Here is a 23,318-nt window from a genome sequence, read left to right on the forward strand (position 1 = left end):
TGTTGTGTTGCTGTAAGTGTTGTACTTAGCCGCTTATACACCGATCGATCCCACCTACAACGTTCTTCTTTGCAGCCTCCATTGTTCATTAAACACATTGCAAAAGATTCACCAACACAGATGTCCAGAATACTGTGGAATTTTGTCGAAGAAAACAAGAGGTTTTTATATCGGGTCGGATGGGGTCCAACCACTTCCGTGGATTTTGTGACGTCACGCGCATAAATCATATCCAAAGGAGTTTTTCAACCGGAAGTGTGGCGGGAAATTTAAAATTGCACTTTATAAGTTAACCCGGCCGTATTGGCATGTGTTGCAATGTTAGGATTTCATCATTGATATATAAACTATCAGACTGCGTGGTCGGTAGTAGTGGGTTTCAGTAGGCCTTTAAACCATGTACATGTAACTACACGGTTAAAAATTCTCAGCCTGGTAAGGCTTAACAATGCTGTTGCTAACGACGCTAAGGCTAATTTAGCAACTTAGCAACCGGACCTCACAGTTCTGCAGAAAAATACCAGTCAGGGGTTTATTTCTTTTGTTTCTATCTTCATTTGAGAACGATGCTATCACGTTAGCTCAGTAGCTAAGTGTGTCACCGATGTATTGTCGTGGAGATAAAAGTCACTTTAAATGTCCATTTCGCGTTCTCGACTCTCATTTTCAAGAGGATATAGTATCCGAGGTGGTTTAAAATACAAATCTGTGATACACAATAGAAAAGGAATCCAATGAGCCAGCTTGTACCTAAGTTACGGTTAGAGTGAAAAAAGATACGTCCATCACTGCCTCTCTAGTCCTTCACTGTAACGTTCCTCATCTACGAATCTTTCATCCTCGCTCAAATTAATGGGGTAATCGTCGCTTTGTCGCTCCGAATCTCTCTCGCTCCATTGTAAACAACGGGGAATTGTGAGGAATACTAGCTCCTGTGACGTCACGCTACTTCCGGTACAGGCAAGGCTTTTTTTTTATCAGCGAGCAAAAGTTGCGAACTTTATCGTCGATTTTCTCTACTAAATCCTTTCAGCAAAAATATGGCAATATCGCGAAATGATCAAGTATGACACATAGAATGGATCTGCTATTCCCGTTTGAATAAAAAAAATTCATTTCAGTAGGCCTTTAAAGGTGGTTGATCTTAACAATTCAGAAAAAATCTGTAAAATAATGGTATTTTTCTGTGGAACTGCCAGCATTGTCACTTCATTAAAGGTGTTTGATCGTAATAATTCGGGAAAAACTCTGTAGAATAAAGGTATTTTTCTGCAGAACTGTTTGCATCGTCACTTTATTAAAGGTGGTTGATTTTAATAATTTAGTAAAAATCTGTAAAATTACGATATTTTTCCGTAAAACGTTTCATGAAAATTTCTGTAAATATAATGTTTTTGATAATTATTTGGTTTACAATGTTTTACTTTAATTTTATGGTTTTCATTTGGCAGCCGTAGCTGCCAGTAGATGACCGTTTTTTTACAGAATTTTTTTTTTACAGTGTAATTAATATTATTTATAGTTAATATTTATTATATTATTATTTATTGTTTTTATTACTAAATAATATTATTTATAAATAATATTATTTACATCCATTCATTTTCTACCGCTTGTCCCTATTGGGTTCGCGGGGGGTGCTGGAGCCTATCTCAGCTGCATTCGGGCGGAAGGCGGGGTACACCCTGGACAAGTCGCCAGCTCATCGCAGGGCCTAATATTATTTATTAAATTATTTTTTATTTACACAACTATAATATTCGCAGTACATGGGAATCAATACAAGTACTCAATAGTACCAATTTTTGGTACTTTTGTGTGTTAATACATATTGTTTGTTTTTAATGACAAAATCACTTTTTTTTATTGGAACATGTAAAAATGTGTTTAAATCAATGTTTTCAGCTGTGGTCTGTACTCCGTCGTAATACACTTTTACACCACTTGTGGCAGTAATGTCAATATCGAACAGACAAAAGAAGTCATAGAGATGTTTCTCAAGTGCAAAAATTATGACCAAATTGGTGAAATTTTTTATAATATATATATATATATATATATATATATATATATATATATATATATATATATATATATATATATATATGTTTTAATTAGATTGTCCAAAAAAATAGTGCTCGATACCGTGGCAGAGCGTAATATGTATGTGTGGGAAAAATCACAAGACTATTTCATCTCTACAGGCCTGTTTCATGAGGGGTTTCCCTCAATCATCAGGAGATTTTAATAGAACCATTCACATACCGTGGTTTATATAGGGCACAGAACGGGTAGGTACAGGCAGGCGTAGGGGCCATGTTATTGAATATTCAACATTACTCAAAGACAATAATGTTGAATATTCAATAACATGGCAAATTCTTGCATCCAGCACACCTTACAACAGTAATGTAACAGTAACAGTAATGTTGAATATCCAATAACATGGCAAATTCTTGCATCCAGCACACCTTACAACAGTGGTAATAAAAGATACAACCTATGCTTAAAAGAGAAACGGTTTATTATATACCGTCCAGACCAGTCATCCCTCAACAAGCGCAGCAAAATTGTATCAGCATGCCGTCACAGAAGGAAACACCTCCTAGGTAACACATGAGCCAATCACCACGCCCCTACGCCTGCCTGTACCTACCCGTTCTGTGCCCTATGTAAACCATGGTATGTGAATGCTTCTATTAAAATCTCCTGATGATTGAGGGAAACCCCTCATGAAACAGGCCTGGAGAGATGAAATAGTCTTGTGATTTTTCCCACACACATATATATATATATATATATATATATATATATATATATATATATATATATATATATATATATATATATATATATATATATATATATATATATATATATATATATATATGTGTGTGTATGTGTATATATATATATATATATATATATATATATATATATATATATATACACATACACACATATATATATATATATATATATATATATATATATATATATATATATATATATATATATATATATATATATATATATATATATATATATATATATATATATATATATATATATATATATATCAGAGTGTTGAGCAGGAGGGGAAAGGCAGGCTCGAAGGTTCGTGAGACAGGCAGGAAGTTGGGGGCAATAACGAGGCGTCAAAGTCCGTGTCCAGGCGGAAGGTCGAGATCCAAAAGGCAGCCAGGGAAGCAGAGGGAATACGGGGAGACGAAGCACACATCTCGTGACGCGGGAACGGGGGTACGCCGCTGGAAGGCGACAAAGAGGACACGAGACAAATGAACACGACGGGGGAGAAACACAGAGCGAGAAAGAGTGCATGGAGCTTGCTAGGCTTGGCTTACTGTACAAGTCAGGTCACTACGTTCTGGCCCGGAATAGCAGATTGTGCCGGCTTAAGAAGGCAGGTCTTCTCATCAGCGACAGGTGCGTTGATTGCTGGCCATTGATTGCAGCTGCTTGCTGCAGCCGGACTGGCACCTCTTGGAGGTGCGCCCAGCACAGCGCAGAGATGAATGCGCACTAGTGTGCGCCTGGGCCATGCCATTATTCACAATAGGTTGAAAAGGATTATTTACGATTTACACAACGTACAAACTTCACTGGTTTTGGGTATTGTAGTTGTTGTGTCAACTTGACTACCATAGTCTGACTTAAAGACAAAATACTAACCGATGTTTCTATCGGACTCTATATTCCAACAAAGCCCGGAGAATATGAGAACTCTTGTTAAATTGTGCGGTTGTACTCGACGTTGTGGGTCGGCGAGTGCGTAAGATTGTTGTGTTGTTGGCTTCAGTGATGGTTTGCACTCGAAGAATTTGCCCTTCAAGTTGATGTGACGTCTGCGCTTGATCCCTGCGTGTCCTCTTTATGGGCCAGGTGTTTATGCATCAAGGCAACCGGGTCCCCGTTGAGGTGAGGGCGAGGGTAAGCGCCGATATTTCACTTCTCTCCTCCTTGACTTGTCAATTCACTCCCGCTGACTTTTGTCCCGGGCGGCCTCGTCTCCAGCGAGCGGCAGACCCAGCTTTTAAGGGGTCCTATTTTACCTTGGCCACTTTCTCACACTTGCCTCTGCAAACCTTGTACTCTCCTTCCACACGGCGTGGAAGTGCCATATCACGTGTGAAGTAGGGATGTCATGCATTTTGAATATTTCATCGCAATTAAAACGAGCGTTAGTGTTACCGTTTTAAAGTAAAATGATCGATAAACCATGATTGATAACCTCACGTTGATAAACTCATGGACCGAAATGCTAACATAAACACACGAGACATTAACGTCTTTCCCCTATCTAAATGTATGTAAACACATTACTGTTCAGTCGGGGTGTGAATATTTACCCAGCAGACACAAGACGTTGATACAACGTTGATTACACGTACATGTAATTTAGTACTGACTTTGAAACAACCTTGCAAAATAGTTGGAGTTGTAGATTGAGACAACGTTGTTGGTTGGGAAATGACCAAATTTCAGTGGTCAAATCAACGGCGGAACCTGACATTGATTAAACGTTGTCAAACAGCGTGTTGTTTCAACGTTGTGTTTGTGTTGTAGAATATTGGTTGGGATATGACCAAATTTCAATGGTCAAATCAAAGTCACAATCTGATATTGAACAAACGTCAAAAAGCATGTTGTTTCAACGTTGTATTTGTGTTGTAGAATATTGGTTGGGAAATGATCAAATTTCAAAGGTCAAATCAACGTCAAATTGAATAAATGTTGTCAAAAAGTATGTTGTTGTAGAATATTATTTGGGAAATGACCAAAATTCAAAGGTCAAATCAACGTCACAACCTGACATTGATTAAACGTTGTCAAAAAGCATGTTGTTTCAATGTTACGTTTGTGTTGTAGAATATCGGTTGGAAAATGACCAAAATTCAAAGGTCAAATCAACGTCACAACCAGACATTGAATACATGTTAAAAAGTATGTTGTTTCAACGTTGTATTTGTGTTGTAGAATATTGGTTGGGAAATGACCAAATTTCAAAGGTCAAATCAACGTCACAACCTGACATTGAATAAATGTTAAAAAGATTGTAGTTTCAACGTTGTATTTGTGTTGTAAAATATTGGTTGGGAAATTACCAAATTTCAAAGGTCAAATCAACATCACATTGAATAAACGTTGTCAAAAAGTATGTTGTTGTAGAATATTATTTGGGAAATGACCAAAATTCAAAGGTCAAATCAACGTCACAACCCAGCATTGATTTAACGCCATCAAAAAGTTTGTTGTTTTAACGTTGTATTTGTGTTGTAGAATATTGGTTGGGAAATGACCACATTTCAAAGGTCAAATCAACGTCACAACCTGACATTGAATAAATGTTAAAAAGTATGTTGTTTCAAGGTTGTATCAATGTTTTTTGGGAAATTACCAAAATTAAAAGGTCAAATCAACATCACATTGAATAAACCTTGTTAAAAAGTATGTTGTTGTAGAATATTATTTGGGGAATGACCAAAATTCAAAGGTCAAATCAATGTCAGAACCTGACATTGATTAAACGTTGTCAAAAAGCATGTTGTTTCAACGTTGTATTTGTGTTGTAGAATATTGGTTGGGATATGACCACATTTCAATGGTCAAATCAAAGTCACAATCTGACATTGAACAAACGTCAAAAAGCATGTTGTTTCAACGTTGTATTTGTGTTGTAGAATATTGGTTGGGAAATGACCAAATTTCAAAGGTCAAATCAACGTCAAATTGAATAAACGTTGTTAAAAAGTATGTTGTTGTAGAATATTATTTGGGAAATGACCAAAATTCAAAGGTCAAATCAACGTCACAACCTGACATTGATTAAACGTTGTCAAAAAGCATGTTGTTTCAATGTTACGTTTGTGTTGTAGAATATCGGTTGGAAAATGACCAAAAGTCAAAGGTCAAATCAACGTCACAACCAGACATTGAATATATGTTAAAAAGTATGTTGTTTCAACGTTGTATTTGTGTTGTAGAATATTGGTAGGGAAATGACCAAATTTCAAAGGTCAAATCAACGTCACAACCTGACATTGAATAAATGTTAAAAAGAATGTTGTTTCAATGTTGTTTTTGTGTTGTAGAATATTGGTTGGGAAATGACCAAATTTCAAAGGTCAAATCAACATCACATTGAATAAACGTTGTCAAAAAGTATGTTGTTGTAGAATATTATTTGGGAAATGACCAAAATTCAAAGGTCAAATCAACGTCACAACCTGACATTGATTAAACGTTGTCAAAAAGCATGTTGTTTCAATGTTATGTTTGTGTTGTAGAATATTGGTTGGGAAATGACCACATTTCAAAGGTCAAATCAACGTCACAACCAGACATTGAATAAATGTTAAAAAGCATGTTGTTTCAACGTTGTTTTTGTGTAGTAGAATATTGGTTGGGAAATTACCAAATTTCAAAGGTCAAATCAACATCACATTGAATAAACGTTGTCAAAAAGTATGTTGTTGTAGAATATTATTTGGGAAATGACCAAAATTCAAAGGTCAAATCAACGTCACAACCCAGCATTGATTAAACGTCGTCAAAAAGTTTGTTGTTTCAACGTTGTATTTGTGTTGTAGAATATTGGTTGGGAAATGACCAAAATTCAAAGGTCAAATCAAACGTCAGAACCTGACATTGATTAAACCTTGTCAAAAAGCATGTTGTTTCAATGTTATGTTTGTGTTGTAGAATATTGGTTGGGAAATGACCACATTTCAAAGGTCAAATCAACGTCACAACCTGACATTGAATAAATGTTAAAAAGTATGTTGTTTCAACGTTGTATCAATGTGTTTTGGGAAATTACCAAAATTCAAAGGTCAAATCAACATCACATTGAATAAACGTTGTTAAAAAGTATGTTGTTGTAGAATATTATTTGGGGAATGACCAAAATTCAAAGGTCAAATCAACGTCACAACCTGACATTGATTAAACGTCGTCAAAAAGCATGTTGTTTCAATGTTGTATTTGTGTTGTAGAATATTGGTTGGAAAATGACCAAATTTCAAAGGTCAAATAAACGTCACAACCTGACATTGAATAAACGTCGTCAAAAAGCATGTTGTTTCAACGTTGTATTTGTGTTGTAGAATATTAGTTGCGAAATGACCAAATTTCAATGGTCAAATTAACGTCACAATCTGACATTGAACAAACGTCAAAAAGCATGTTGTTTCAATGTTGTATTTGTGTTTTAGAATATTAGTTGGGAAATGACCAAATTTCAATGGTCAAATCAACATCACATTGAATAAACGTTGTCAAAAAGTATGTTGTTGTAGAATATTATTTGGGAAATGACCAAAATTCAATGGTCAAATCAACGTCAGAACCTGACATTGATTAAACGTCGTCAAAAAGCATGTTGTTTCAACGTTGTATTTGTGTTGTAGAATATTGGTTGGGAAATTACCAAATTTCAAAGGTCAAATCAACATCACATTGAATAAACGTTGTCAAAAAGTATGTTGTTGTAGAATATTATTTGGGAAATGACCAAAATTCAAAGGTCAAATCAACGTCACAACCTGACATTGATTAAACGTCGTCAAAAAGCATGTTGTTTCAACGTTGTATTTGTGTTGTAGAATATTGGTTGGAAAATGACCAAAATTCAAAGGTCAAATCAAACGTCAGAACCCAACATTGATTTAAACGTCGTCAAAAAGTATGTTGTTTAAATGTTATATTTGTGTTGTAGAATGTTTGTTGGGAAATGACCAAATTTCAAAGGTCAAATAAACGTCACAACCTGACATTGAACAAACGTCGTCAAAAAGCATGTTGTTTCAACGTTGTATTTGTGTTGTGGAATATTGGTTAGGAAATGACCAACATTTCAATGGTCAAATCAACATCACAATTTTACATTGAATAAATGCTGTCAAAAAGCATGTTGTTTCAATGTTGTATTTGTGTTGTAGAATATTGGTTAGGAAATGACCAACATTTCAATGGTCAAATCAACATCACAATTTTACATTGAATAAATGCTGTCAAAAAGCATGTTGTTTCAACGTTGTATTTGTGTTGTAGAATATTAGTTGCGAAATGACCAAATTTCAATGGTCAAATTAACGTCACAATCTGACATTGAACAAACGTCAAAAAGCATTTTGTTTCAACGTTGTATTTGTGTTTTAGAATATTAGTTGGGAAATGACCAAATTTCAAAGGTCAAATCAACATCACATTGAATAAACGTTGTCAAAAAGTATGTTGTTGTAGAATATTATTTGGGAAATGACCAAAATTCAAAGGTCAGATCAACGTCACAACCTGACATTGATTAAACGTCGTCAAAAAGCATGTTGTTTCAACGTTGTATTTGTGTGGTAGAATATTGGTTGGAAAATGACCAAAATTCAAAGGTCAAATCAAACGTCAGAACCCAACATTGATTTAAACATCGTCAAAAAGTATGTTGTTTAAATGTTATATTTGTGTTGTAGAATATTTGTTGGGAAATGACCAAATTTCAAAGGTCAAATAAACGTCACAACCTGACATTGATTAAACGTCGTCAAAAAGCATGTTGTTTCAACGTTGTATTTGTGTTGTGCAATATTAGTTGCGAAATGACCAAATTTCAATGGTCAAATTAACGTCACAATCTGACATTGAACAAACGTCAAAAAGCATGTTGTTTCAACGTTGTATTTGTGTTTTAGAATATTAGTTGGGAAATGACCAAATTCAAAAGTCAAATCAACGTCACATTGAATAAACGTGGTTAAAAAGTATGTTGCTGTAGAATATTATTTGGGAAATGACCAAAATTCAAGGGTCAAATCAACGTCACAACCTGACATTGAACAAACGTCAAAAAGCATGTTGTTTCAACGTTGTATTTGTGTTGTAGAATATTAGTTGGGAAATGACCAAATTTCAAAGGTCAAATCAACGTCACATTGAATAAACGTTGTTAAAAAGTATGTTGTTGTAGAATATTATTTGGGAAATGACCAAAATTCAAAGGTCAAATCAACGTCAGAACCTGACATTGATTAAACGTCGTCAAAAAGCATGTTGTTTCAACGTTGTATTTGTGTTGTACAATATTGGTTGGAAAATGACCAAAATTCAAAGGTCAAATCAACGTCACAACCTGACATTGACTAAACGTTGTTAAAATGTATGTTGTTTCAACGTTGTATTTGTGTACCACTTGTCCCTCTCTGGGTCACGGGGGTACTGGACCCTATCCCACCTGTATATATTTTTTTTTCTTTTTTACCTAGATTTTTGAAAATGATGAATTAATTGAATGAATGAATTGAGACTCTGTCTCCCAGCTGGCCTCGGAGTCCCCCGTGAAAAGCTGGGCTAAGTATCTGGAGAGAGGGAAGTCTGGGCTTTCTTACTTAGGCTGCTGCCCCCGCGACCCTTCCTTGGATACGTAGAAGAAGATGGATGGAATTGATTTAGAATCGGGATGAATAAAAAGATAAAAACAAAATCCCATTCAGTTCAAACTTGGTGGAAACAAGACTTTGAATAGATTGGTCTTGTTTCAAATTGGAAAATGTAAAGTTGCTCAACCTAAACAATTTATTCAGAGCTTATATATGCTAATTTAATACAAATGTTATCATGTGAGCAATACCAATGTGAATACCCTAAAACATGACATCTAAGTGTCCATTTATAGATAACGGACTTAGTAGGCGACATCTGTTGAAGATCTAGCACCTAATTCCAATTTGCAGGGAAGGGAAGCAGGAAAGTAGGTGATGCTGGGTTGCCATGGTGATGGCGGAGAGACGATTCCCCTTACTACATAGGAGCTTGTGTAGCAGCCACATGATTTTAAAAGCCACAACTTTCAGGTCAATTCCAGAAAATTGGTGCATTTCATAGCAATATTAATGTATCTGTGGTCTATTGTTTCACTTTTCATCTGTAATACAACTGCATGTTTTATAATGATGCATGAAATAATCCTTACAAGAACACAATATTGATGGTTTTCTTACTGTTGATAATAATTAGGAGTGTCCAAATCTGATATTCATATCAGTCCGATATCGGCAAAATAAAAGAGTATCGGAGGATATCAGCCTGCATGTAAAATGTGCGATAGAAGCAGTCCTGCAGTGTGTTTACTTGTGTGTGATATCATGTGCGATACAAGCAGTCCTGCAGCGTGTTTACTTGTGTGTGATATCAGGTGCGATACAAGCAGTCCTGCAGCTTGTTTACTCGTGTGCAATATCGTGTGCGATACAAGCAGTCATGCAGCATATTTACTTGTGTGTGATATCATGTGCGATACAAGCAGTCATGCAGCCTGTTTACTTGTGTGCGATATTGTGTGTGATACAAACAGTCCTGCAGCATGTTTACTTGTGTGTGATATCATGTGCGATACAAGCAGTCAAGCAGCCTGTTTACTTGTGTACGATATTGTGTGCTATACAAATGGTACTGCAGCGTGTTTACTTGTGTGCGATATAATGTGCAATAAAAGCTGTCCTGCAGCGTGTTTACTTGTGTATAATATCATGTGCGATACTTGTGTACGATATCATGTGCGATGCAAGCAGTCTTGCAGCATGCTCACTTGTGTGCAATATCATGTGCGATACAAGCAGTCCTGCAGCGTGTTCACTTGTGTGTGATATTGTGTGCGATGCAAGCAGTCCTGCAGCATGTTTACCTGTGTGCGATATCATGTGCGATACAAGCAATCCTGCAGCGTGTTTACTTGTGTGCGATATCATGTGCAACACAAGCAGTCCTGCAGTGTGTTTACTTGTGTGCAATATCATGTGCGATACAAGCAGTCCTGCAGCTTGTTTACTTGTGTGCGATATTGTGTGCGATACAAGCAGTCGTGTAGTATGTTTAATTGTGTGCAATATTGTGTGCGATACAAGCAGTCCTGCAGCATGTTTACTTGTGTGCGAAATCACGTGCGATACAAGCAGTCCTGTAGTGTGTTTACTTGTGTGCAATATCATGTGCGATACAAGCAGTCCTGCAGCTTGTTTACTTGTGTGCGACATTGTGTGATACAAGCAGTCGTGTAGTGTGTTTAATTGTGTGCAATATCTTGTGCAATACAAGCAGTCCTGCAGCATGTTTACTTGTGTGCGAAATCATGTGCGATAGAAGCAGTCCTTTACTGTGTTTACTTGTGTGCGATATCGTGTGCGATACAAGCACTCCTACAGCGTGTTTACTTGTGCGTGAAATCATGTGCAATACAAGCAGTTCTGCAGCATGTTTACTTGTGTGTGATATCATGTGCGATAAAAGCACTCCTGCAGCGTGTTTACTTGTGCGTGATATCATGTGCGATACAAGCAGTCCTGCAGCATGTTTACTTGTGTGCGATATCATGTGCGATACAAGCAATCCTGCAGCGTGTTTACTTGTGTGCGATATCATGTGCAATACAAGCAGTCCTGTAGTGTGTTTACTTGTGTGCAATATCATGTGCGATACAAGCAGTCCTGCAGCTTGTTTACTTGTGTGCGATGTTGTGTGCGATACAAGCAGTTGTGTAGTGTGTTTAATTGTGTGCAATATCGTGTGCGATACAAGCAGTCCTGCAGCATGTTTACTTGTGTGCGAAATCATGTGCGATACAAGCAGTCCTGTAGTGTGTTTACTTGTGTGCAATATCATGTACGATACAAGCAGTCCTGCAGCTTGTTTACTTATGTGCGATATTGTGTGATACAAGCAGTCGTGTAGTGTGTTTAATTGTGTGCAATATCGTGTGCAATACAAGCAGTCCTGCAGCATGTTTACTTGTGTGCGAAATCATGTGCGATAGAAGCAGTCCTTTACTGTGTTTACTTGTGTGCGATATCGTGTGCGATACAAGCACTCCTGCAGCGTGTTTACTTGTGCGTGAAATCATGTGCAATACAAGCAGTTCTGCAGCATGTTTACTTGTGTGTGATATCATGTGCGATACAAGCAGTCCTGCAGCGTGTTAACTTGTGGGTGATATCATGTGCGATAAAAGCACTCCTGCAGCGTGTTTACTTGTGCGTGATATCACGTGCGATACAAGCAGTTCTGCAGCATGTTTACTTGTGTGCTATGTCATGTGCGATTTGAGCAGTCCTTCAGCGTGCTTACTTGTGTGCGATATCATGTGCAATACAGGCAGTCCTGCAGCGTGTCTACTTGTGTGCTATGTCATGTGCGATTCGAGCAGTCCTTCAGCGTGTCTACTTGATGTGTGATATCATGTGTGATACAAGCAGTCCTGCAGCGTGTTTACATGTGCGCGATATGATGTGCGATACGAGCAGTCCTGCAGAGTGTTTACTTACGTGCGATATCATGTGCGATACGAGAAGTCCTGCAGCGTGTTTACTTGTGTGTGATACAAGCAGTCCTGCAGCATGTTTTCTTGTGTGTGAAATCATGTGCGATACAAGCAGTCCTGCAGCGTGTTTACTTGTGGGTGATATCATATCATGTGCGATAAAAGCACTCCTGCAGCGTGTTTACTTGTGCGTGATATCATGTGCGATACAAGCAGTTCTGCAGCATGTTTACTTGTGTGCTATGTCATGTGCGATTTGAGCAGTCCTTCAGCGTGCTTACTTGTGTGCGATATCATGTGCAATACAAGCAGTCCTGCAGCGTGTCTACTTGTGTGCTATGTCATGTGCGATTCGAGCAGTCCTTCAGCGTGTCTACTTGATGTGTGATATCATGTGTGATACAAGCAGTCCTGCAGCGTGTTTACATGTGCGCGATATGATGTGCGATACGAGCAGTCCTGCAGAGTGTTTACTTACGTGCGATATCATGTGTGATACGAGCAGTCCTGCAGCGTGTTTACATGTGCGCGATATGATGTGCGATACGAGCAGTCCTGCTGAGTGTTTACTTACGTGCGATATCATGTGCGATACGAGAAGTCCTGCAGCGTGTTTACTTGTGTGTGATACAAGCAGTCCTGCAGCGTGTTTTCTTGTGTGTGAAATCATGTGCGATACAAGCAGTCCTGCAGCGTGTTTACATGTGCGCGATATGATGTGCGATGCGAGCAGTCCTGCAGAGTGTTTACTTACGTGCGATATCATGTGTGATGCAAGCAGTCCTGCAGCGTGTTTACATGTGCGCGATATGATGTGCGATACGAGCAGTCCTGCTGAGTGTTTACTTACGTGCGATATCATGTGCGATGCGAGAAGTCCTGCAGCGTGTTTACTTGTGTGTGATACAAGCAGTCCTGCAGCGTGTTTTCTTGTGTGTGAAATCATGTGCGATACAAGCATTCCTCCAGCGTGTTTACTTGTGCAAAACTGGACGGCCAGTTAACATCTGGATGTCCTTCTTCCATTTACAAAAGATTCGGCTATACGCCACTAAGAGCTAGCAGCTACACAGCAGCTAAGCACACAATAGCGGACAAGCAAGCCATTCGTGATAATAATTGAACAATATCGAAGTTTAAAACAGCACATTTGTCAACATAAACAGTATCAAATCATTGTAGTTGCATATCGAGGCAGAATCGTACTAGAACGTATCCAGTAACAAACGTGTCTGCATCATTCAACTTACTTTGATAAATTAAAAAAGTACCCATAAGTGGTGCCAAAAGCAAATTCCCACTCCACCCAAACAACACAAGTCCGCCATGAGGTTGTTTTTCATCCAAAATGTGAAACTGCTGACACCTTGTCGGCGTGTGTATCCTGCTGGAAACCCAACTGCGTGACAAAGGCAAATAGGACATGTCAACAATTGCATTCCTCGGTTTGTTTCTGTGAACGCACCACTGCCGGTGTCAGCGCGCGGCTCCTTTTCAGAAATGGAATAGTCGGTTATGATCTTTTATCAGCGTGGGTTCCGAGCGACACGCTTTCATCGGGCGTGTTCCCCCCCCCCCCGCACCAACTAAACAAACTTGCTCAGCCCCGGGGCTCTATCACGTCTCCGCACACGGCACACAAGGATCGCAGTGCCACTTGGCTTAACTCCGAATGGAATTATATTTAATGACAAGATGGTGTACCTAAATGTGGCCAAACTATGAAATAGTGTGTGCTATTAGTATAATTGATAACTAGTGCAGACCGCCCTATTTAAATGAAACCACACCATGGAGACACTCATTTACTGCACATTTTTCTATCATGCGCCTTTTGCTATGTTTTCAAACATGCAGGAGTCAAACATAATGTGCACCACTTTTTATGGGCATTTTAGACGCAGTCCTGCAGTGCATCTACATAGGAACCAACTTTTTTTTAGCACACCTTCACTCATCGTTGATAAAATCTGACTTTTATCAACGACCGGACAACAAAGTAGGAATGTTCTGCCCCGAGCGAGTGCTCGAGTCATTGTTTCCTGTTGGACCTTTTAGGGGCGACGGACACGTTGACCCAGACAAGCAGCAACAACAGTAGAAACCTGGAAAAATACATTAAAATGAATTGCAAAAATTTGACTTCTAACAACGACTAGACGAAAAAATATTAATGTTCTGCCCCGAGCGAGTGCTTGAGTCATTGTTTCCTGTCGGACCTTTTAAGCGACGGACACGTTGACCCAGACAAGTAGCAACAACAGTAGAAATCTGGAAAAAAAATCTAAATAAATTGCAAAAATCTGACTATTACCAACGACCAGACAACAAATTACGAATGTTCTGCCCCGAGCGAGTGCTCGAGTCATTGTTTCCTGTCGGACCTTTTAGGGGCGACGGACACGTTGTTCCAGACAAGCAGCAACAACAGTAGAAATCTGGAAAAAAATTAAAAATAAATTGCAAAAACAACGACCGGACAACAAATTATGAATGTTCTGCCCCGAGCGAGTGCTCGAGTCATTGTTTCCTGTTGGACCTTTTAGGGGCGACGGACACGTTGACCCAGACAAGCAGCAACAACAGTAGAAATCTGGAAATATACATCAAAATGAATTGCAAAAATCTGACTATTACCAACGACCAGACAAAAAAATATTGATGTTCTGCCCCGAGCGAGTGCTCGAGTCATTGTTTCCTGTCGGACCTTTTAAGCGACGGACACGTTGACCCAGACATGCAGCAACAACAGTAGAAATCTGGAAAAAAAAATCAAAATAAATTGCAAAAATCTGACTTTTACCTACGACTGGACAACAAAGTAGGAATGTTCTGCCCCAAGCGAGTGCTCGAGTCATTGTTTCCTGTCGGACCTTTTAAGCGACGGACACGTTGTTCCCGACAAGCAGCAACAACAGTAGAAATCTGGAAAAAAATTCAAAATGAATTGCAAAAATCAGACACTTAACAACGACCGGACAACAAATTATGAATGTTCTGCCCCGAGCGAGTGCTCGAGTCATTGTTTCCTGTCGGACCTTTTAAGCGACGGACACGTTGACCCAGACAAGCAGCAACAACAGTAGAAATCTGGAAAAAAAATCAAAATAAATTGCAAAAATCTGACTTTTACGTACGACCGGACAACAAAGTAGGAATGTTCTGCCCCGAGCGAGTGCTCGAGTCATTGTTTCCTGTCGGACCTTTTAAGCGACGGACACGTTGACCCAGACAAGCAGCAACAACTGTAGAAATCTGGAAAAAAAAATCTAAATAAATTGCAAAAATCTGACTTTTACCTACGACCGGACAACAAAGTAGGAATGTTCTGCCCCAAGCGAGTGCTCGAGTCATTGTTTCCTGTCGGACCTTTTAGGGGCGACGGACACGTTGACCCAGACAAGCAGCAACAACTGTAGAAATCTGGAAAAAAAAATCTAAATAAATTGCAAAAATCTGACTTTTACCTACGACCGGACAACAAATTACGAATGTTCTGCCCCGAGCGAGTGCTCGAGTCATTGTTTCCTGTCGGACCTTTTAAGCGACGGACACGTTGAACCAGACAAGCAGCAACAACAGTAGAAATCTGGAAAAAAAAATCAAAATAAATTGCAAAAATCTGACTTTTACCTACAACCGGACAACAAATTACGAATGTTCTGCCCCGAGCGAGTGCTCGAGTCATTGTTTCCTGTCGGACCTTTTAAGCGACGGACACGTTGAACCAGACAAGCAGCAACAACAGTAGAAATCTGGAAAAAAAAATCAAAATAAATTGCAAAAATCTGACTTTTACCTACGACCGGACAACAAAGTGGGAATGTTCTGCCCCAAGCGAGTGCTCGAGTCATTGTTTCCTGTCAGACCTTTTAGGGGCGACGGACACGTTGACCCAGACAAGCAGCAACAACAGTAGAAATCTGGAAAAATACATCAAAATGAATTGCAAAAATCTGACTTTTACCTACGACCGGACAACAAAGTGGGAATGTTCTGCCCCAAGCGAGTGCTCGAGTCATTGTTTCCTGTCGGACCTTTTAGGGGCGACGGACACGTTGACCCAGACAAGCAGCAACAACAGTAGAAATCTGGAAAAATACATCAAAATGAATTGCAAAAATCTGACTTTTACCAACGACCAGACAAAAAAATATTAATGTTCTGCCCCGAGCGAGTGCTCGAGTCATTGTTTCCTGTCGGACCTTTTAAGCGACGGACACATTGACCCAGACAAGCAGCAACAAAAGTAGAAATCTGGAAAAAAAAATCAAAATAAATTGCAAAAATCGGACTTTTACCTACGACCGGACAACAAAGTAGGAATGTTCTGCCCCAAGCGAGTGCTCGAGTCATTGTTTCCTGTCGGACCTTTTAAGCGACGGACACGTTGTTCCAGACAAGCAGCAACAACAGTAGAAATCTGGAAAAAAATTAAAAATAAATTGCAAAAATCAGACATTTAACAACGACCGGACAACAAATTAAGAATGTTCTGCTCCGAGCGAGTGCTCGAGTCATTGTTTCCTGTCGGACCTTTTAAGCGACGGACACGTTGTTCCAGACAAGCAGCAACAACAGTAGAAATCTGGAAAAATACATCAAAATGAATTGCAAAAATTTGACTTCTAACAACGACTAGACAAAAAAATATTAATGTTCTGCCCCGAGCGAGTGCTCGAGTCATTGTTTCCTGTCGGACCTTTTAAGCGACGGACACGTTGACCCAGACAAGCAGCAACAAAAGTAGAAATCTGGAAAAAAAAATCAAAATAAATTGCAAAAATCTGACTTTTACCTACGACCGGACAACAAAGTAGGAATGTTCTGCCCCGAGCGAGTGCTCGAGTCATTGTTTCCTGTCGGACCTTTTAGGGGCGACGGACACATTGACACAGACAAGTAGCAACAACTGTAGAAATCTGGAAAAAAAAATCTAAATAAATTGCAAAAATCTGACTTTTACCAACGACCGGACAACAAATTACGAATGTTCTGCCCCAAGCGAGTGCTCGAGTCATTGTTTCCTGTCGGACCTTTTAAGCGACGGACACGTTGACCCAGACAAGCAGCAACAACTGTAGAAATCCCAACATGTAAGCAAAAATTTGTAAGTAGATATAATTTCTGCATAAAGATATTTAGTTTGTTTTGTATCGAAACTGTCTTTTGTATTCGTGGTCGCGTTTTTTTTAGTCTGAGAGCAACGATTAAACCTCGTTTAATACATGTAGTGCTAAATTCGACCAGTAGAGGGCGACAAAACTAATAGTCACACTGTTTGGTGTGGGAATGTTGCGTAATTCCTATATGGGTAAACACCTGTAGTTTATTGTGTGAATGTAGGAACACTAGACCTTCTGTTTTGTTTATGTAAAACAAAGAATGGAAGTTATACTTTTGCAATGTTTATTTTATGTTTATATTTTTTAAGTCCGACAAGGTTGAAAAACGCAACATCAATCCTCAATAAAACCTGGAGCTTCTGTTCCTTCATACTGTTAACTAGCTGCACACGCCGGAAACGAGTAGCGAGGGCAGAATAATGAATTTATTGACAATGCTGCGTGAAAGCCGATGTGTTTACTTTGATGAAGTAAGACTGAGTCTCAAAGGAATATGTTTCTGACAAAAACATCCACATTTCGACGTCCGGCCCCTGAGCCCTTGGGCTCTTGAAACGGCGGCCCTCTTCACGATGGAGTTGGATAGTCCTGCTTTAGGACTAGTTCAGGGGTCGGCAACCCGCGGCTCCGGAGCCGCATGCGGCTCCTTGACCACTCTGATGCGGCTCAGCTACATACATGCCGACCCCCCCGATTTTCCCAGGAGATTTATGGATCTCAGTGTCCCTCATAGATTACTCCCAGGGAAAAAATAATCCTATTTACACGCTAATTACTAAATAAAGGGCGTGCCCTAATTGCACTGCAGTAATTGTCCTCTATAGCATTTATATACAGCGTGCCAGTCCAGCCACATGTTGCATGTTGTTATTACTTGCACACACAGGAGACAGCAAAGCATACTTAGTCATCAGCCACACAGCTTACACTGACGGTAGCCCTATCAAACAACTTTAACATTGTTACGTTACAAATATGCGCCACACTGTGAACCCACACCAAAAAAGAATGAAAAACACATTTCTGGAGAACATCCCACCGTAACACAACATAAACACAACACAACCATTACCCAGAATCCCATGCAGCCCTAACTCTTCCGGTCTACATTATACACCCCGCTACCACCAAGTCCCCCCACACATCAACCCCCCCCCCCCCCCCGCCCCCTCTCCGTGCGTTGGTTGAGCGGAAGAGTTAGGGCTGCATGGGATTCTGGGTATTGGTACCGTCAGTGTAAGATGTGTGGCTGCTGAGTTAGTACGCCTTGCTGTCACTTACGTGAGCAAGCTGAAATTGCATTCTACGTGTGGTCGAGCAGGTACACTGTCAGGGAGGACTGTAGAGGGCGCCAAATGCAGTGTCATCACGCTCTGATATTCGGGAGTCTCCCGGGAAAAATGAGAGGGTTGGCAAGTATGACGCTATCAAGCGCCATTCATTCACAACTCGCGGGCTGCACTAACATCAAACTTCCACATTAAAGTGCGTGCCGGTGCGTGTGTCGGAGACCTCTGGTTAACATAGCACAAAGCGATTAAGCACATAGCACAAAGCGCTTAAGCTTTGTATGCGGCGTTTTTCATTTTAAATTTAAACATTTTTTTTGTGGCTCCCATTACTTTCTTTAATTTGTGAAACTTGCCAAAATGGCTCTTTGAGTGGTAAAGGTTGCCGACCCCTGGACTAGTTCAATGTAAAATACGGTTATAATTTCATCCAATTAGGGCGTTGCTGCTACTTCTCTCCCTCAGTTTGGGAGTCTTTGGCCTAATAAATTGTGGAGTAAATACAAAATGCACCGTGTAAAACACAGACAGTAAAGAGTACTTCCCTGCTATCAAGTCTACTATCAAAACACAGTTTTGTGTAGTGTTTACTACTTCAAGGACCCCGGATTAAAAGAGTTATTAAATCCCAGACAGTTCGATTTGTCTCGTATGGTTCCTCACGATGGCACCCGAGGAGTTTGCACAATGTAAACAAAAGCCCCCCCCCCTTGCCCCCTTTTTCTCGTTGACCTCATTTTGTTATTTACGGTCAAATCAGGAGGCGGGCCGGGCTGGAGGCCGCGGCAGCTGCTGCCACTCGGCTCATGTCAACGTAAATCTGACGGTGCTCCGAAGTGACGGCTGGTTAGGAGCACGCCAAGGCGCCGCGGCGGCGACCATTTAGCACCCGGCACGTGGGAAAGAGGGAAATACGGCGTACATGACGACGCTCGCAGTTGAGACCCCTCCTAGGCCGACGCGTGACATTTGCAGCCAGCTGTTCGCTAAGCCGCGCTGGATCAAAATCTCACCGCCTCGGAGAGAGATTTATTGGAACACTTTTTCTTTTTAGGGCCCGAGCAGCAAATTGAAATGACTTTGTTGAATATTATTCTCCCACTACGATTACATTTTTGAGGCATGAGCGCCAGGTCCGGCGAAAAATTATATTTATATTTATATTATTTAGCCCCCCTAAATAATTGGGTGTGATTTATTTTTGTATTTTTATTTTTTACAAAAAATGCAAAAAAAATTCAGTATTAATATGCAGGAATATGAGTTTAAATAAATAATAATATAACCTGTCATTATTATCGCACACAAATAAACACGCTGCAGGACTGCTTGTATCGCACATGATATCACACACAAGTAAACACTCTGCAGGACTGCTTGTATCGCACATAATATCACACAAACAAGCAAAAATGCTGCAGGACTGATTAGGACTGACACATGATAACACACACAAGTAAACACCCTTGTATCGCACAAGATGTCGCCCACAAGTAAACACTCCATAGGATCGCTTGCATCGCACATGATATCGCACGCAAGTAAACACACTGCAGGACTAATTGTATCGCACTTGATAGCGCACAAACAAGTGAACACGCTGCAGGACTGATTGCATCGCACATGATATCGCACACAAGTAAACAACCCTTGTATCGCACGTGATATCGCACACAAGTAAACACGCTGCAGGACCGCTTGTATTGCACATGATATGGCACACAAGTAAACACGCTGCAGGACTAATTGTATCGTACTTGATATCGCACAAACAAGTAAACACGCTGCAGGACTGCTTGCATCGCACATGATATCACACACAAGTAAACACGCTGCAGGGCTGCTCGTATCGCACATAATATCACACACAAGTAAACAAGCTGCAGGACCGTGTGTATCGGTCATGATATCCCACACAAGTAAACACTCTGCAGGACTGTTTGCATCACACATGATATCGCACACAAGTAAACACACTGCAAGACTGCATGTGTCGCATATGATATCACACACAAGTAAACACGCTGCAGAACTGCTTGTATCGCACATAATATCGCACACAAGTAAACACGCTGCAGGACTGTGTGTAACGCTCATGATATCGCACACAAGTAAACACCCCTTGTATCGCACATGATATCGCACACAAGTAAACACTCAACAGGACTGCTTGTATCGCACATGATATCACACACAAGTATACATGCTGCAAGACTGCATGTGTCGCATATGCTATCACACACGAGTAAACACGCTGCAGGACAAATTGTATCGCATAAACAAGTAAACACGCTGTAGGACTGATTGTATCACACATGATATCGCACACAAGTAAACACCCCTTGTATTGCACATGATATCGCACCCAAGTAAACACGCTGCAGGACCGCTTGTATCACACATGATATCGCACACAAGTAAACCCGCTGCAGGGCCGCTTGTATCGCTCATTAAAACGCACACAAGTAAACACTCTATAGGATCGCTTGTATCGCACATGATATTGCACACGAATGAACACGCTGCAGAACTAATTGTATCAAACTTGATATCACACAAACAAGCGAACACGCTGCAGGACTGATTGTATCGCACATGATATCGCACACAACACCCCTTGTATTGCACATGATATCACACACAAGTGAACACTCTGCAGGACCGCTTGTATTGCACATGATTTTGCACACAAGTAAACACGCTGCAGGACTAATTGTATCGTACTTGATATCGCACAAACAAGTAAACACGCTGCAGGACTGCTTGTATCGCACATGATATCGCACACAAGTAAACACGCTGCAAGACTGCATGTGTCGCATATGATATCACACACAAGTAAACACGCTGCAGGACTGCTTGTATCACACATGATATCGCACACAAGTAAACACGCTGCAGGAACGCGTGTATCGCTCATGATATCGCACACAAGTAAACACCCCTTGTATCGCACATGATATTGCACACAATTAAACACTCTGCAGGACTGCTTGTATTGCACATGATATCGCACACAAGTAAACACTTTGCAAGACTGCATGTGTCGCATATGATATCACACACAAATAAACACGCTGCATGACTGCTTGTATCGCACATGATATCACACACACGTAAACACGCTGCAAGACTAATAGTATCGCACATGATATCGCACAGAAGTAAACACCCATTGTATCGCATGTGATATCGCACACCAGTAAACACTCTGCAGGACCGCTTGTATCGCACATGATTTTGCACACAAGTAAACACGCTGCAGGACCGCGTGTATCGCTCATGATATCGTACACAATTAAACACGCTGCAGGACTAATTGTATCGTACTTGATATCGCACAAACAAATAAACACGCTGCAGTACTGCTTGCATAGCACATGATATCACACACAAGTAAACACGCTGCAGGACCGCGTGTATCGCTCATGATATCGCACACAAGTAAACACCCCTTGTATCGCACATGATATTGCACACAATTAAACGCTCTGCAGGACTGCTTGTATCGCACATGATATCGCACACAAGTAAACACTCTGCAAGACTGCATGTGTCGCATATGATATCACACACGAGTAAACACGCTGCAGGACTGCTTGTATCACACATGATATCGCACACAAGTAAACACGCTGCAGGACCGCGTGTATCGCTCATGATATCGCACACAAGTAAACACCCCTTGTATCGCACATGATATTGCACACAATTAAACGCTCTGCAGGACTGCTTGTATCGCACATGATATCGCACACAAGTAAACACTCTGCAAGACTGCATGTGTCGCATATGATATCACACACGAGTAAACACGCTGCAGGACAAATTGTATCGCATAAACAAGTAAACACGCTGTAGGACTGCTTGTATCGCACATTATATCGCACACAAGTAAACACGCTGCAAGACTGCATGTGTCGCATATGATATCACACACAAGTAAACACGCTGCAGGACCGTGTGTATCGCTCATGATATCGCACACAAGTAAACACCCCTTGTATCGCACATGATATTGCACACAATTAAACACTCTGCAGGACTGCTTCTTTCGTACATGATATCGCACACAAGTAAACACTCTGCAAGACTGCATGTGTCGCATATGATATCACACACAAATAAACACGCTGCATGACTGCTTGAATCGCACATGATATCGCACACACGTAAACACGCTGCAAGACTGCATGTGTCGCATATGATATCACACACAAATAAACACGCTGCATGACTGCTTGAACCGCACATGATATCGCACACACGTAAACACGCTGCAAGACTAATTGTATCGCACATGATATCGCACACAAGTAAACACCCATTGTATCGCATGTGATATCGCACACAAGTAAACACTCTGCAGGACCGCTTGTATCGCACATGATTTTGCACACAAGTAAACACGTTGCAGGACCGCGTGTATCGCTCATGATATCGTACAAAAGTAAACACGCTGCAGGACTAATTGTATCGTACTTGATATCGCACAAACAAGTAAACACGCTGCAGGACTGCTTGCATCGCACATGATATCACACACAAGTAAACACGCTGCAAGACTGCATGTGTCGC

At 40.3% G+C, this 23,318-nt stretch overlaps 1 long non-coding RNA gene across 1 annotated transcript in view; it reads left to right on the plus strand.

Annotated features, from left to right (window-relative positions):
• The first annotated feature begins 330 nt into the window (after positions 1 to 330).
• LOC133640938 (uncharacterized) overlaps positions 331 to 23,318 on the plus strand; it is a 285,276-nt gene continuing 262,288 nt past the window's right edge. Inside the window, exon 1 of the long non-coding RNA XR_009824231.1 lies at positions 331 to 399. This is a non-coding gene — a long non-coding RNA (uncharacterized LOC133640938). The remainder of the gene's footprint in view (positions 400 to 23,318) is intronic.

Source organism: Entelurus aequoreus, linkage group LG23, assembly GCF_033978785.1.
Source record: "Entelurus aequoreus isolate RoL-2023_Sb linkage group LG23, RoL_Eaeq_v1.1, whole genome shotgun sequence".
NCBI classification, from domain to species: Eukaryota; Metazoa; Chordata; class Actinopteri; order Syngnathiformes; family Syngnathidae; genus Entelurus; species Entelurus aequoreus.